Here is a 14898-nt window from a genome sequence, read left to right as displayed (position 1 = left end):
GTGGATTGAATGGACAAAGAGTATTCAGACATGGTCCACTACTTCCATCATCAGTTCGAGGACTCATTATAGGACCTTCAAATTGTGGAAAGACGAATGCAATGATATCACTATTAACACATCCACAAGGATTGAGATTTAGAAATGTGTATCTCTATTCGAAGTCACTCAATCAACCTAAATATCAGTACTTGCGAAGTGTTTTGGAACCTATAAAAGGATTAGGTTTTTATACATTCAGCAATAATGCAGAAATAGTGGAACCCTCCGACGCTAAGCCTAATTCTGTTTTCATTTTCGATGATGTGATATGTGAAAAGCAAGATATTATTAGATCATATTTCTGTATGGGACGTCATAAGGATGTTGATTGTTTTTATCTAGCACAGACATATTCACGGGTACCCAAACAGTTAGTGCGTGACAATACCAATTTCATTATAATGTTCAAACAAGATGAGACGAATTTACATCACATTTATTCAGATCATGTTTCACCCGATGTAACATTCAAACAATTCCAATTGATGTGTGTTAAATGCTGGGAGGATCAATATGGATTTCTAGTAATTGATAAGGATAGAAAAATAGATGAAGGTAGATATCGCAAAGGATTCGATAGTTTTATATACCCATGATCTTGTTTTTGAAACTTATTCGATCACTGAATATTGTAGAGGTCACTTCATCAACGAATTGAGCTATAATTTAAAAAGGGCATTATGAATACAAAAAACGATTCTGAACATAAAAACAATGAAATGAATTTGAAACGTCAACTAGTAGAGACAACAGAAGCTGTCAGACAGAAATTCAACTCTATCAAGAATGATAATATTGAAAATCGTTCGACACTTGAAAGATTGTATGAGCCCATAATGAAACCATTGAATGTTTTATCATCAAACGCTACTTCTAAATCAGCAGTGTTATCACCAAATCGTGGATCTGTTCAATCTACTTCAAATTATCCCATGAGTACTCCAATAGGAAGAAAACAATCTTTTGATGGTGTATCATCTGTGAATAGTGACACGAGCACACTTCAAGACGATATGAGAACAACTCTATTCGAAACACCATCATCGTCCCACATCGATTCCTCGGATCCTGACATCTCACCTGTTATGAATGAAAGTGGTGAAGATGTTTTGATGAAACATTTGAATAATGTAAAATCTAGAAATCCAGCATATGATGGAACATTTGGCGTACGTATGGATCCAATTACACAAAAGCTGAAAATGGGAAGTCTAGTGGTACATTTCAAAGATGGAAACATTTCATTTTGGGATGCTAATAAAGTGAAAAAATATGAATGCGCAGGTAGTCCAGAATTATATGATATGATCTTTTTGAAGAATCCACAAGATGTTGATAATGAAGAAACTCGTCAAGTATATTCCAAAATATTGAAAATAACGAATGCTCCATATAAACAATATCATCTGAAGAATGGTTTTAAAAATACAAATTCTAAAAAATTTCGTGAAGTCATCAAACCACTATTAGACTCACGACAATATCCAATTAGGAGTAGAAGTAAAATTGGTGGAGCACTCAAACGAGTGAAAATGGAGAAAACATATAATTCTAAACCTGCGAATTATGTGTACTGGAATTCACCGAAAGAGTTAGTTGCTCGCCTACGACTATTGGTAGCATCAAAGTCAGCTGGACATACCGGACATGATAATGAAATAATTTCAATAATTGAAGAATTACGTGAAGAAGGTATAATATATTAATATATATCCATAAGTAATGATCACTGTCACATCATCATTCAATGCAGTAACATTATCACTTTTTTTCTCTTTAATCATATTGAAATAGAATGACTAATGAAGTAAGTGATATCAAACGACAAGTTGTTAATGAATTACATAGACCTGCAAGACGTAATTTTCGTAGAAGAATAACTACCATCAAAGGTTTTGCAGATCTATGGCAAATAGATCTAGCTGAACTACAACCTTATGCAAAAAGTAATGAAGGATACCGATATATACTTGTAGTAATTGATTGTTACTCAAAATATCTATGGACTGTGCCAGTTAAAGATAAAACAGGTAGTACAATAACTAATGCAATGAAATATGTACTGAAGAAAGCCAAATTTTCCCCTAAACATATACAAAGCGATCAAGGGAAAGAATTTTTTAATAGAAGCTTCTCATCTCTCATGCGAGAATATAATATCAATCATTATTCAACATTCAGCACAAAGAAGGCAGCTATAGCAGAAAGAGTGATTCGTACAATAAAGGCATGGCTCTACAAGGAATTTTCGATGAGAGGTCACCACAAATGGCTTGATATTCTTCCAATTATAACTAGTAGATATAATAATAAAGTTCATCGTACAATAGGTATGGCACCCATCAATGTTGATTCAACAACAAAATTGAAATTCAAGGGTATCAATGGAATTGGAGGAAGACAAAGTAAACCCAAATTCCAATTGAATGATATTGTACGTATAAGTAAATACAAAAATATTTTTGAAAAGTCTTACACTGCGAATTTTACCACGGAGCTATTCAAGATTGTTAAAATTAATAAAACCATCCCAACGACTTATAATCTTGAAGATATGAATGAACAGCCGATTAGAGGATGTTTTTACGAAGAAGAGTTATTACGAACCGAGAATCCTGACGTATATCTGATTGAGAAGGTGTTGAAGAGAAGAAAAAATAAAGTATATGTAAAGTGGTTAGGTCTTCCTAGCGAACAAAATTCTTGGATTGATGAATCAAATATGGTTTAAATGTATCTAATAGTGACTTTTATGAATAAAGTAATATTAAAGTTCATTATTGTTTTCATTTCAATTATAAGTATGTGAATTGAAAAATATTGCAGCGGTAAACATTGCCCCAGCCATTCGCAATGTTCTGTGTATACCAAACCAAATTAATTGTATACTCCATTCCCGCTTATATTTTTCAACTCACGATATTGAAAACACATTATCATTCCCAAAACTAATCGCCGTCACTTTGAAATGCAGTATCCAACTCTTTTTGCCAATTATCTCTCACTGATAATGCCGTCTCATAAAGCTTAGTCGACTGCTCAAGCTCAGCCTGAGCTTGCATTCTCGAACGTTGATGGAATTGCTTATCTTTACCTATTTTTGAACGGAGTTCATCAGCATCTTTAGACATTCTAGCCAATTCAACCTTCGCTAATGCAATCTTGGCATCTAATGCTTCAAGAGTTTCATTATTAGCATTAATAGCTCGCTCACTCTTTTCGAGTTCAGCAATAGTCATCTGTGCCTTTACAAGACGGTATTTTGCTTTCCTTTTCATTTCCCCAAATCGATGGAGGGGACTGAAAGAAGATAGCGGTTCAGCTTTCAAATCACTCTTCATTTCTTTAGGAGTACCTTTTGGCTTCCTCTTCGATCTGTCACTTTTCGTTGCGGGTTTTTTCTGTCGCACAACACTTTTGGATTCTTTCTTTTCTTTAAAGTCAGTGACAATCGATGAAGCTGCCTTAGTAACCTTCCTCTTGATTGTTCTAGATTTCTTATCAACACCAAGAGGAAGGGTAGATGAAGAGTGTTTGAGTGATGATAATTGCGAAACGATCGGATTTTCAATAATAATTTGCTCATTTGGTTCTGGCACATCAGCAAAGTTAACGAAGTCGTTAATATCAAAATCATTTATCGAATCTTGACTGGATAAATGTAATACTGGAATATTTTCAAAATCAGTCTGATCGATATCAACAAGTGGTGAACCATCTTCAGCAATCAATAGCGGCATAGAGCTCATGATTATTAAGGTCTGAGGAATGATATGTGATAGCAATAGAATGTGGATAGGAAAGGTGATGATGTTACTGAGACCTCACCATTTATAGAAGAAAATAAACTAGCGCATGCGCTCTTTCATCAACTGGCACATGCGCTCTCTCACTAAACTATTCACGCATGTAACAATCTTTGTCATTTAAGAGGAAAACTTTGTGTTGCATGCATGTATTTTTAAATGTTGGAAAATAATACAAATAAATTCAAAATATATATATATATATATTTATTAATAATAGAGGACAATAACGATAATAAAAAATATAAAATGAAAAATGTTAATATGTCTCTGTGGATGTGGAACGTTCTTTGACTCTATTCCTCAATAGTTGTTGCTCGTGCGTCAAACACCAACATTGAAAAAAATGGATTCTCCTATTGGGGTAGAGTTGACCAACCTTCTCACACAGATCCCAAGTACTTCTACATGCATTGCATACATGATTCCAACAATTCATGGAATATGTATCACAACGCAAACAACGTTGCAGTGGAGTTGGAACGGCAGCACAGGTACCGCAAATATTTCTACAGATACCTATATTGTTAAATATTATAGGTTCGGAACACTTCAGACACTGTAACTGTTGTTGACGATAATCCGATTTTGTTCGCTTCGGTGGATGAGAAGGAGGCGATAGTTGAATCCGCAACACGCAATCACTACACATACCAGTACATGGATTGATTGAATCCTTAGGTCTACTTATTTGACAAAAGTAGCACACAATAGCCCCTGCAATCATCATTGGGTAGACACACACTTTTGGTTTTTCATTCCACTCTTTTGGAAACGGCATTTTACTAATTCGATTAGAAATATTAAGAGATGACTTACAGAAACTCTGAATGCTCTCTCCTACACCTACGATTCCTATTTATACAAATCAACATCATGTGAAAGTATAGTGGGATAACTTCTCCTACTATTCCACTCTAAACGAGTCAAGTGGGAGTCGCATCACCTCCTATATAAGTCGACTTGCAAACCTAGAGTTCATTCATTCACTCTCTACAACTGTGATCAAACAACAACAAGATGAATTCTGCAAAAATAAATGCTGCATTAAATAGAATATCTGCTGTTGATGAAAACAATTGGATAGACGAATCAGATGATGAGGATGTCAATGTTCCGCTAGAGGAAGTGATAGTTGAAGCAGAAGATGTTGGAGTCGATGAAGATGAGATAGACGAAGTTGAAAACGAGGCCAACCAAAGCGACGAAGATGATGACGTGATGGAGTTTGAGAGGGTCATGGATGAAGAAGGAGATGATGAAGGGATAGAAGCTGACACAACTGAAGGCGATGGTGCTTTGAGGATCGGTATGCGAACGCTCAATGTCAGTGAGACACTGGAAGATCCCTTGGATTTGTATTGTGCAATGGATGCATACGTATTGATCAGCACAATAGATGGAGAGAACAAAAAACTATGTTGGTGCTGCTTTCGGTTTTATTCGCATAGAAACAATAATGGAGGGTGGTATGCCCATGTCAACACCCACAACACTGTCTCAATTATGGAAATGGGGCAGAATTGGTGTGAAGCTTGCGAGAGGCCACTAACAAACTTCACCCGAGTATCTACATGTATTATATGTAATAATGTCCAACCTGTGGCACAATAACCGTGGACCTACTGGTCAAAAAAAAAACAACAGCCCTTTTCAGGGCTACATTATTCACACAAACAGTAGTTAGTTGTATGAGTATTCATAGATTATATGACAAATGAATACTTTGACTAATAAAAGTCTAAGTAATTTGTTAGTCTTTGAATATCTATACATTATATGACAAATAAATTACTACTTTGACTGAAAAGTCGATATTTGGAATTTGATAGTCATTGAATATCTATGCATATGATGAGTACTACTTTAAATGAAAGTTGAAGTTGGCATTTTGTCAATCATTGTATGCATATAATGATGAATACTTTTACATACATACATTTTGTTTGAGACTATAATGTTAACAATGGTATGAACCTGTTTCTGTTTGAAAGTATAATGATAGCTCTGAAAAGAGCTATTTTTTTTTATTGTTTCAGTCTTCAATTGTAGCCCTGAAAAGGGCTGTTTTTTTATTAATCCATGCAATGGTATGGACTAACGCTCCTCATCATCATCAGAAACAATGATGATTGTATCATCATCTGTATCTGATGATATACTGATGATGTCATCCTCATAATCATCTGAATCAGACGATATACTAATGGCATCATCATTAGCATAATTATCTAGCTCGTTATCCTCTAGATCGTCTAACTCATTGACATCCATCTCTAACTCTGCCTCTACTTCCTCTTGCATACCTTCTTCCATACGTGCCGGGAAATCATCAGGTAGATCATAGATACGTTGCAGCATTTGTGCAAAATTTGTACTGAAATGATCGAACGTTGAATCTATTCCATGTACCTGGATGGGGCCTGTACTCGTCATAGAACACTCTGGTACACTCATCGGTTCGGTGGTGGAATCAGCACTCGACATTGTGGAAGAATGATATAGAACTGGGATTGATGCTTTATTTATATTGGAAAAAAAAGGAGGGGGTGAAGTGTAAATGTAGAACAATTCAGTGTTTGAAATTCGAAAGCAATAAGAATGACAATTTTCTTGAAATTCTAAGTGATTATTATTATGAGAAACTCTGAGTGATTATTATAAAAAAAACTAATAAGGGAGAGGGAAAAAGACACTGCCCCAACCTCGCAGTGCCTCGTGTACACCAACCAAAAAGTGTGTACTCCGTGGAAGGAAAGGAAAGGAATAGAAAGGATGGGAGAAATGAGGAAACGATTACATATCATCGTCTGAATTCAGGACTTCATCAATCAGGATAGGGGATGGTGGAGGACTATCATCGGACTCATTGTCAGCGTCACCGTCATCATCGTCATCGCTGTCGTCGTCGTCTGTGTTTCCGGACTGTGTATCCCATTCGTAATCATTCCGCCAATCATAGGGATCTGGATAATCCCCATCAGACAGGTCCGCTTGATCGGTTCCAGTAACGTGAAGCACTTGTATCCGATCATCATAAATTATGTCATCATAATTCATCGAGTGAGGTGCCGTCGTGGAGGTAACGAAACCTTCATGGATAGAAGCCCAGTAAGGATGTTGATGCGCTGGGTCACTGTACGGCTCAGTAGTTGAATCAGGTTCCATGTTGAAGGTGGCTGATCAACTGAATATTCCAACAGATAATTCCTACTTTTATACTTTTGAAAGGGAGTGGGGGAGGAGTGGGGAGGAGAGGGGATTAAGTGGGAATGAATTTCAAAAATGACATGAGCTATATTCCATGAAAGAGAAAATTGAAAATACTATATGAATTATATGAAATATACTTATTGATTTCATTATGAAACATATTTTCTTCCCAAGAGATTATTTACAATAGATTAGAGAACACAAAAATTGATGTGAGGTATTTGCATAGAAGAACTTGTAATTGAAATAAAAAAAGGAAATAATAATGAGACGAAGTGAAGAAAAATGCTCCAACCATCGCATTGTTCAATGTGTACCAAACCAAAACAATGTACACCCTTAATTTCACTTCTTTTTTCTTTATTTTATTTTTATTTCCTAAAATTACAAACATAAACTTAAAACTATCTTAATTAAATATTCCTAACTAACCTAAAACTAATCTTACTACACTTACACTTAATCTATGGGAAAGTTTTTATAAAAGTCACTAACTTTTTATAAGTCTCTATCGAAGAGGTATCTGCTTCACACTTTTTCTCCAGAGATGCATACTTCCGATCTAGTTCGGCTATTACTTTTTCTGCTTCCCTCCGTCGGTTAACAATTTCAGCCATTTCGCGCTTCCTTTTAACCAACGCGGCCTCACTAGCTCGAGAAGCATGTTCTGCTTCCTTACATCTCTGTAGAAAACTGTCCAACATTTCACTAACCTCTCCGATAGGCTGTCGCACTTGTGGCACTAACACTTCAGGATTCGTCACCGGTGTTGCCAGCATCGGCGAAAGCGGCACCACCGACGGAGTGAATACGATGGGAGCCTCCTCCGATGGGGACAATACAACTGGTGGCTCCTCCGGAGAAGGCGCCCTAGGTTGTTCCACTACTGCTGCGGGTGGTGTGGAGGGCCTTAAGCTGTTTGGAGCGGTCGACCAACTACCTGCATAAGGATTAGTCCTATTGCAAGTAGCTCGGTACTTAGAAATAGGACCAACCTTCGCTGCAGGTCGTTGGCAAACCTTCTTTACAGGCCTGACTTCCTCCTCCTCCTCGAATAAGTCAGGGCTGGTGGATCTGCACCTAACTCGCGAAGTGGATGCCTTCTCCTGCTCTGTCATAGGCATGATGGATGCCACAGCGTTATTTAATTCCTGAGTGTTGGATGCCATTCTGAAAATGTAAAATAATACAAAGTTAGTAGATGTAAAAAATTAAAGTACATTGTTAACTTACTCAAACTTAGCTCCTCGTCGTATAGTACACTGCTTCTGGTTGAGTATGGCTGGACTGCTCTGGATGACTGGAGTTGTCGTACTGAATGTAGAAGAACGTGCTCCTCGGGGTATCAACATCATTGGGAGTGGAGGGAATGAGGTGGGGGCGTGCATGCGCAATGGTTGGAATATGGTGGGGCGAGAAATGGTAGGAAGTGGGCGGGGTGAGCAATGGTGGGAAGAAAGCGGGCCGCGCTCCGCGCGGCTTACGCCCCAATTCGCTACGCTCGCGCCGGCGCGCTTTGCGCGCCGGCGCGAGCGTAATGGGGCCACCGCGCCGGCGCGCTTCGCGCGCCGGCGCGGTGGCCCCCCACCCACCACCCCGGGGGAGGAGGGGGGGTGGGGGTGGGGTGGGGTGGGGTGGGGGGGGGGGTGGGGGTGGGGGTGGGGGTGGGGGTGGGGGTGGGGGTGGGGGTGGGGGTGGGGGTGGGGGGGGGGTGGGGGTGGGGGTGGGGGTGGGGGTGGGGTGGGGGTGGGGGTGGGGGGTGGGTGGGGGTGGGGTGGGGGTGGGGGTGGGGGTGGGGTGGGGGTGGGGGTGGGGGTGGGGTGGGGTGGGGGTGGGGGTGGGGGTGGGGGTGGGGGTGGGGGTGGGGGTGGGGGTGGGGGTGGGGGTGGGGGTGGGGGGGGTGGGGGGGGGGGGGGGGGGGGGGGGTGGGGGGCGGCGGGGCCGCGCTACGCGCGGCCCCGCCGCCCCCCACCCCCACCCGCGCGCTTCGCGCGCCGTGAAACCTAACCTAACCTAACACCTATGACCCTAACCTACAGTATGTATTAATCTAATCTAACCTAACGCGGGAGTAAATTCACCATGTTGGTTCAATTAATACGTCATCTGTTGGTTTTGGTTTTGGTTCTATTATTCTAACATTTGGATCAATGTCCAGTCCTGGATATCCCAGTCCACCTGATGGCCTGACTTTATGGCTTTTCTCCAAAACTTCAACTCTCTCTTCTAGTACATCATACTTTTTCATTGTAGTCCCTGTTATGTTTGACATAGCATCAAATTTTTTATTTGTAGACGCTGTTATGTCAGACATTTTTATGTCCACATCATTTGTAAGTTTGTCAAATTTACGAGTGAAAGTTATCCGAGCCTCTGCAATTTTATCGTCAAATGCTTGACGGGCATCGCGAGCAATATTACCTATTGTGGATTGTATTGCAGCTTGTAGGGCTAGAAGTATAACCTCCTTTGTTCCGTTAATTTCCCCCTCAAGATATGATACAGTTACACAATCACTCTTGTCAATTGGTTCGCTTATATTTTTCAATATTTTTCTTTGCATGTCATAATGACCATCTTTTGTTAATTTAAAACCAATCCCGGGAGGACCTCGAATGACATTACCACCCAATTTTCTTTTTCTACCAAACTTATCGATTGTTTTAGACATTGTGCACTCTACGATGATTCTTTTCAAACTGATATTTCTTTCATTTACATTATGCTATATACAGTAATTGGTTAGGAAAATAGAAATGAAACAAATAATATTTTTATCATTTTTTATTCATCTAAGTAACTTGGTAAAAGTGATACATATACAATACATAATACAATAATCACAAATAATCACAAATAAGAATGTTCCGGTTTGAAGGAATAAGCAATAATACTTCGAATTATAATTCAATTATTCATCTCTACAGTCAACAAATTGATTAGTTGGTCTAAGGCGCTCTCTTGAGAAAAAGAATGAACGATTTCAGACACCCAACGAATGTTATCATTAGGATCATTTCGATAAAATTCTATATCGCTATGACCCCATGGAAGAGTTCGAGTGGTATTCGGAATGATGAATCTCTTGTCGTCATGATACGATAAAGCGACTTTATTTTTCAATTCAGTGTAAATATCATGCAATACGCTTCTGAACGAGTTCATCTTCCTGAATATCATACCTCCCTCTTCAATGATTTTTTCATAGTCTTCACATGTCAATTCATTCTTTATAACAGATCGTTTCACACCTTTGGCCTTCTTCAGTTCACCATCAACAGATTTCACGTAATACGCTTTAGCACCTGTACCGTAAAAGCTGATTATTGGATCATTTGGGAATTCATCTTTGAAATTACCCAGAACTGACTTTGTCACTGGAATATTGAATTGGTTTCCTATTTTATAATTAGATGTATCGAACTTATTTATATTATTTTTGATAAATTCATAGAAATTGTCTGTATTTATTTTGAGAATAAGGGAGTCGGTATCAGTGTAGAGTAAGGACGCATCTTCTCCAAACTGTTGTTTGATACATCCATAGAAAAAATCATACATAACTGTTTTAGATAATTCTAGAATGGAAAATCCTAAATATAGTGGTTTATCATAATGAACTTTTACTCTAGCCAATTGAATGGCAACAAAATTTTCTGTGAAAATAGATCATTTTTTAAAATTTGGTCGAGATATGAGACAACTAGCACCTATAGTTCTTTTTATATTTTCCCAATGTGTAATGAGTCTAACATCAATTCTATTGTCTACGTTTTCCATTGTTTTTCCATAGACTGCATTATTCATTAGTTTGTAGAAATCTTTTTCAGATTTGTTATTAGACCTATTACGCATTTCAGTATTCAAATCTATATAAGGCTTCATCCAACATGATTGCTTAAACCTCAATACTCTATGTGTGTTCATCACTATCAAACCATGATTGACAGCTTGCTGTAAGTTTCTATAGTGAACAATATATTTTCTTTTGTCGTTTAAATTTGGAATTAATTTGGGAACTTTCGATTTTGCATATGGAGGTATCAAACGTTCAACTAAGAATGGTAAATCGGAATGTTTATCATGAAGTTCTTGGGGATAATGTATATCCACTTCCAATACATATCCATAAGGACTATCGATATCCACATTCATTATATCAAGATTGAGAATTTCATGAGGTGCTAACCATGAAAATTCACCTGTTGGTAATGGTTGCGACATGCTGTGACCATATAGATTTGTTGCATCCAAATATGAAATGAATGAAGATGGTTCATTTGGATTATAATCCGGTAAAAATGTATTGTTTGCTTTATGTTTCCTTTCACTACATTGACTTATTCCACCACGAATACCTTTTTGAAAGAAGTGAACCATATCAATATCAGTTAGTAATTCCAATTCAATATTAGTATATTTCAACATGGCATCCCACGATAATCCGGGTGCAGTGAAGTATTGTGCCGGATCCAATTTATATTTATCAACAGATATATTTCTAAAGTTTTCAAAAATGTCACATAATAGTAACACATCTGACTTTAAATATAAATCAGAGTATTCACCCAAATCCTGACATTCGAATAAATTCCAAACAAGTTGTGCTCTCCCATAATCATTATCTGATATATGTTCACAATTGAGTTTATCATAAAATTGATTTTTGGTTGGAAGTCTTGGATGATTCAGTTTTTCGATGTCATCAACAAAACTATAGGGAAATACACCTTTCTTTCTCATCAAATTGAAATTTTCAATTTGTGGGAAATGTTTGCGCATCTCGATACACTGATCAGATGTTAAATTTGCACCTAAATTCTCCAAAGAACTAGGCATGAATCTGAAACTATCAATGAATCTCATTTTCAAATAATTCTTCTTCACCCTACCATCTTTATCCGTATAGGAGTGTGTAAAGAGATGTTTTGTGAAAGATATATATTTTTCATTAGTTTGTGGGATGACATCCACTTTATCTTTGTTTTTATACAATTCCTTTATGAATAAATGACAATCATATCCACTGAGATTGTGAAAAATTATAGGAATGAAATTTGGCAATTTAAAATTCAAATTACAAGATGAATGAGCAGCAGGGGACCTTTTTTTTCCTGTGAGGTGACAATGATCCCTCACTTTGACTTCGCCATCAATAAATTGTTTGGAACAAATGCCACAATTTGTGGCAGAAGCAAACTGTTCCTCTTCCTCAGGAGTTTGTACATCCATAGGAATAGGAAACCTGAGATGATTTTCATAAATATTTTTCAAATCATCTTCGATTTTGCTAACGAATTTTTGGGCTGCATCCACACCCCTATACGAAACAAATTTTGATAAATCATCATTGTATGAACATTTAATCAAATAAGCAAATGAATAAGGCTCATGTTTGAATGTCTTGATCGAATACGAGTATTCAGGATTTGGTTTAGTGGTTTGAATCGGCTTCAGTACTGATTCAAAATCTGCATACACTACAAATGGTACCTTCATTTGTTTTTCAAAGTTTTCAAAAGTTAGTATATTTTCAGGTACCGTTTTCCCATATTTATTGACTTTGAAATTGGTTGATGGTGTTGTAGTACTCAAGTGATTACAATCATTTATCTTATGACGTAATAGTAATTGTTCATTAGAAAAATATAATAAACAGCCATCACAAAAATATTTCTTATGTTCATGAGCCGATAATTGGCTTGAAACTAATCTTGAAAGATCTTTGATCCAACAATAATGATTATTACCGAAATCATCTGTGATAAGTAACAAATTGACATGTCTTCTAAGTCTTCTCTGAGAGTAACGTAATGGTCCAATTATTTCATACATTATTTTACCCTTCTCGAATTTACTTTCTAAACCGTACACATTAACTGAAATATCATTCTTGTCTTCAAATTTCACAATATCTTTCAACTTTACCGGAAAATTCATACCTGTTACATCTATGACTGTACTGAAATGTGGATACGATGAAATTTCTGATGTTCTATCGATTGCAGGATGTAGTGCTGAAGTGATAGCCCATGCAAAACAATGCTGATCTTCATTACGGACATTAACCACGGCCTTCCTACGCTCAATACATTCAGGCAGCTTCACATATGAACATCCACTGAGCGGGCTGTATTTATTAATGTTCAACTCCAGAAACATGATTTTTTCACAAGTCCAACCTTAAATACAGAACAATATTACTAATCCATCCAATTAAAACTTGGTAGAAATGTTTACCTGAATCACGTTCCTGGAATTCTGTAGTTTGAGCGATAATCCCATTTCGAAATCCATCAAATAAGGAATTCAAATCAGTAGATTGATCAACTGTTCTATTCTGTGAATTAAATGATTTCGTTTCCTTCAGGTCTTGTGTTTGTAGAATATAACTCCCAAATACTTCCATATTCACTTTGATGATTTTGTGAACCCTGATGGCCGATTCCAATAATTCTATAACTTTCTGCCTGATTTCATTAAAGAATAACATGTAATCGGTGGAAACAATGGAACTCTGCACCCTGTATGTCGCAATCCGACGTTTGAAGGCGCTCTTTATAATTTGAACACCATCACTGAATTGAACACATGTATTATTCTTATGTTGTAGAGTTCTATTGTGAGAATTCACTTGAGTCAATGGAATCATCACATTACAACAATTACATGTGTACATAGGTGCTGCAGCGTCATCTAATCTCACTCGTTTCACTGATGGCCCTCCTTGGCAACTCTGGAGCTGATGACGACGAAGGTTGTCACTACGGGTAAAAGATTTACCACATTCACAAGAATACATTTTCTATGATATGTTCTCACTAACTCACTCGATGGAAACTGACATAACCAACACTCGCCCGCTTCTTAAATACCATAATCCACGTCGCCTGCGCGTCACCGTAGAGAGTGAGGGTAGGTAAGGACACATCGATGCATCCGCTAGAGATGCCTGACGTCACAGCCAAGCCCATCTCCCAATTTGATGCGATAACAGTTGCCGGCACGAGCAAGCAGTGATCGTTGTGCTCTCGGAGAGGGCAGACGTTTGCACAGTCCTCGCCCGCCTGCGTGTCACCATCAATAGCGAGGGTAGGGTGATGCGTTACGTCACATCATTCACTGCTTCGAGAGCGATAGCCGAACAAGCAATTGTCGTTGCGCTCTCGGAGAAGACAGACGTTAGCACAGTCCTCGCCCGCCTGCGTGTCACCATTGATGGCGAGTCTGGGGCGTTACGTCACATCCTTCACTACATCGAGGGAGGTGAGAGCAGACCGATGAATACGCATTACTCTGCCACACGTCGTGGAGTGAACATGTCGCTCTCTAGCCGTTGAACGGTTATTGCTGTGACGTCACTCCACTACTAACTTGGTGCCCTCACACCGATGGAGCATTCATTACTTGGAGGATCTTCGAAGTATGCAGACGTATGTTTGTACATAGACAAACAAGCACATGATGAAACCCTGTACCGTGCATTCTCTAACACACACACACATACACACACAAAATCTCATATGAAAAAAAAAATCTGAACGATCCATGCACCAGACACTTCAAGGTCACAACGCCTTGACTTCACTGCACAACAAAAAAAAGCAAATAACACGTCATATTGGTGGGGGGAGGATTAGAACCGGGAAAAAATTTCTGAACGATCCATACACCACACCCTTCAAGGTCACATCACATTAACTTCACCAAACAACAACCAATAAAAAAGCAATTAATACGTCATAGTGGTGGGGGGAGGCTTAGAACCGGCTCAAATCCCCTACTCATAATATTTGGTCGTACTACAATTCAAACAGAGCATGTTACTTGTGGTCGG

At 38.3% G+C, this 14898-nt stretch overlaps 1 protein-coding gene and 1 long non-coding RNA gene across 12 annotated transcripts in view; both read right to left on the bottom strand.

The window, feature by feature from the left end:
• The window catches only part of unc-13, a 477247-nt gene that overhangs the window by 30871 nt on the left and 431478 nt on the right, over positions 1-14898 (bottom strand). The gene's annotated exons all lie outside the window — the stretch shown is intronic.
• Positions 10228-14882, bottom strand: LOC141483080 (uncharacterized). Its single transcript, XR_012465894.1, has 2 exons — positions 13302-14882; positions 10228-13243 (listed from the first exon to the last, which is right to left on the bottom strand). It is a non-coding gene; the product is annotated as an uncharacterized lncRNA (long non-coding RNA).

The sequence above is a fragment of the Leptinotarsa decemlineata genome, unplaced genomic scaffold, assembly GCF_025532065.1.
Source record: "Leptinotarsa decemlineata unplaced genomic scaffold, Ldec_3_MD MMD2_tig00002974_RagTag_RagTag, whole genome shotgun sequence".
In the NCBI taxonomy this organism is placed as follows: Eukaryota; Metazoa; Arthropoda; class Insecta; order Coleoptera; family Chrysomelidae; genus Leptinotarsa; species Leptinotarsa decemlineata.
The sequence above is the reverse complement of the archived record's forward strand: the minus strand, read 5'-3'. Positions and strand labels throughout refer to the sequence as shown.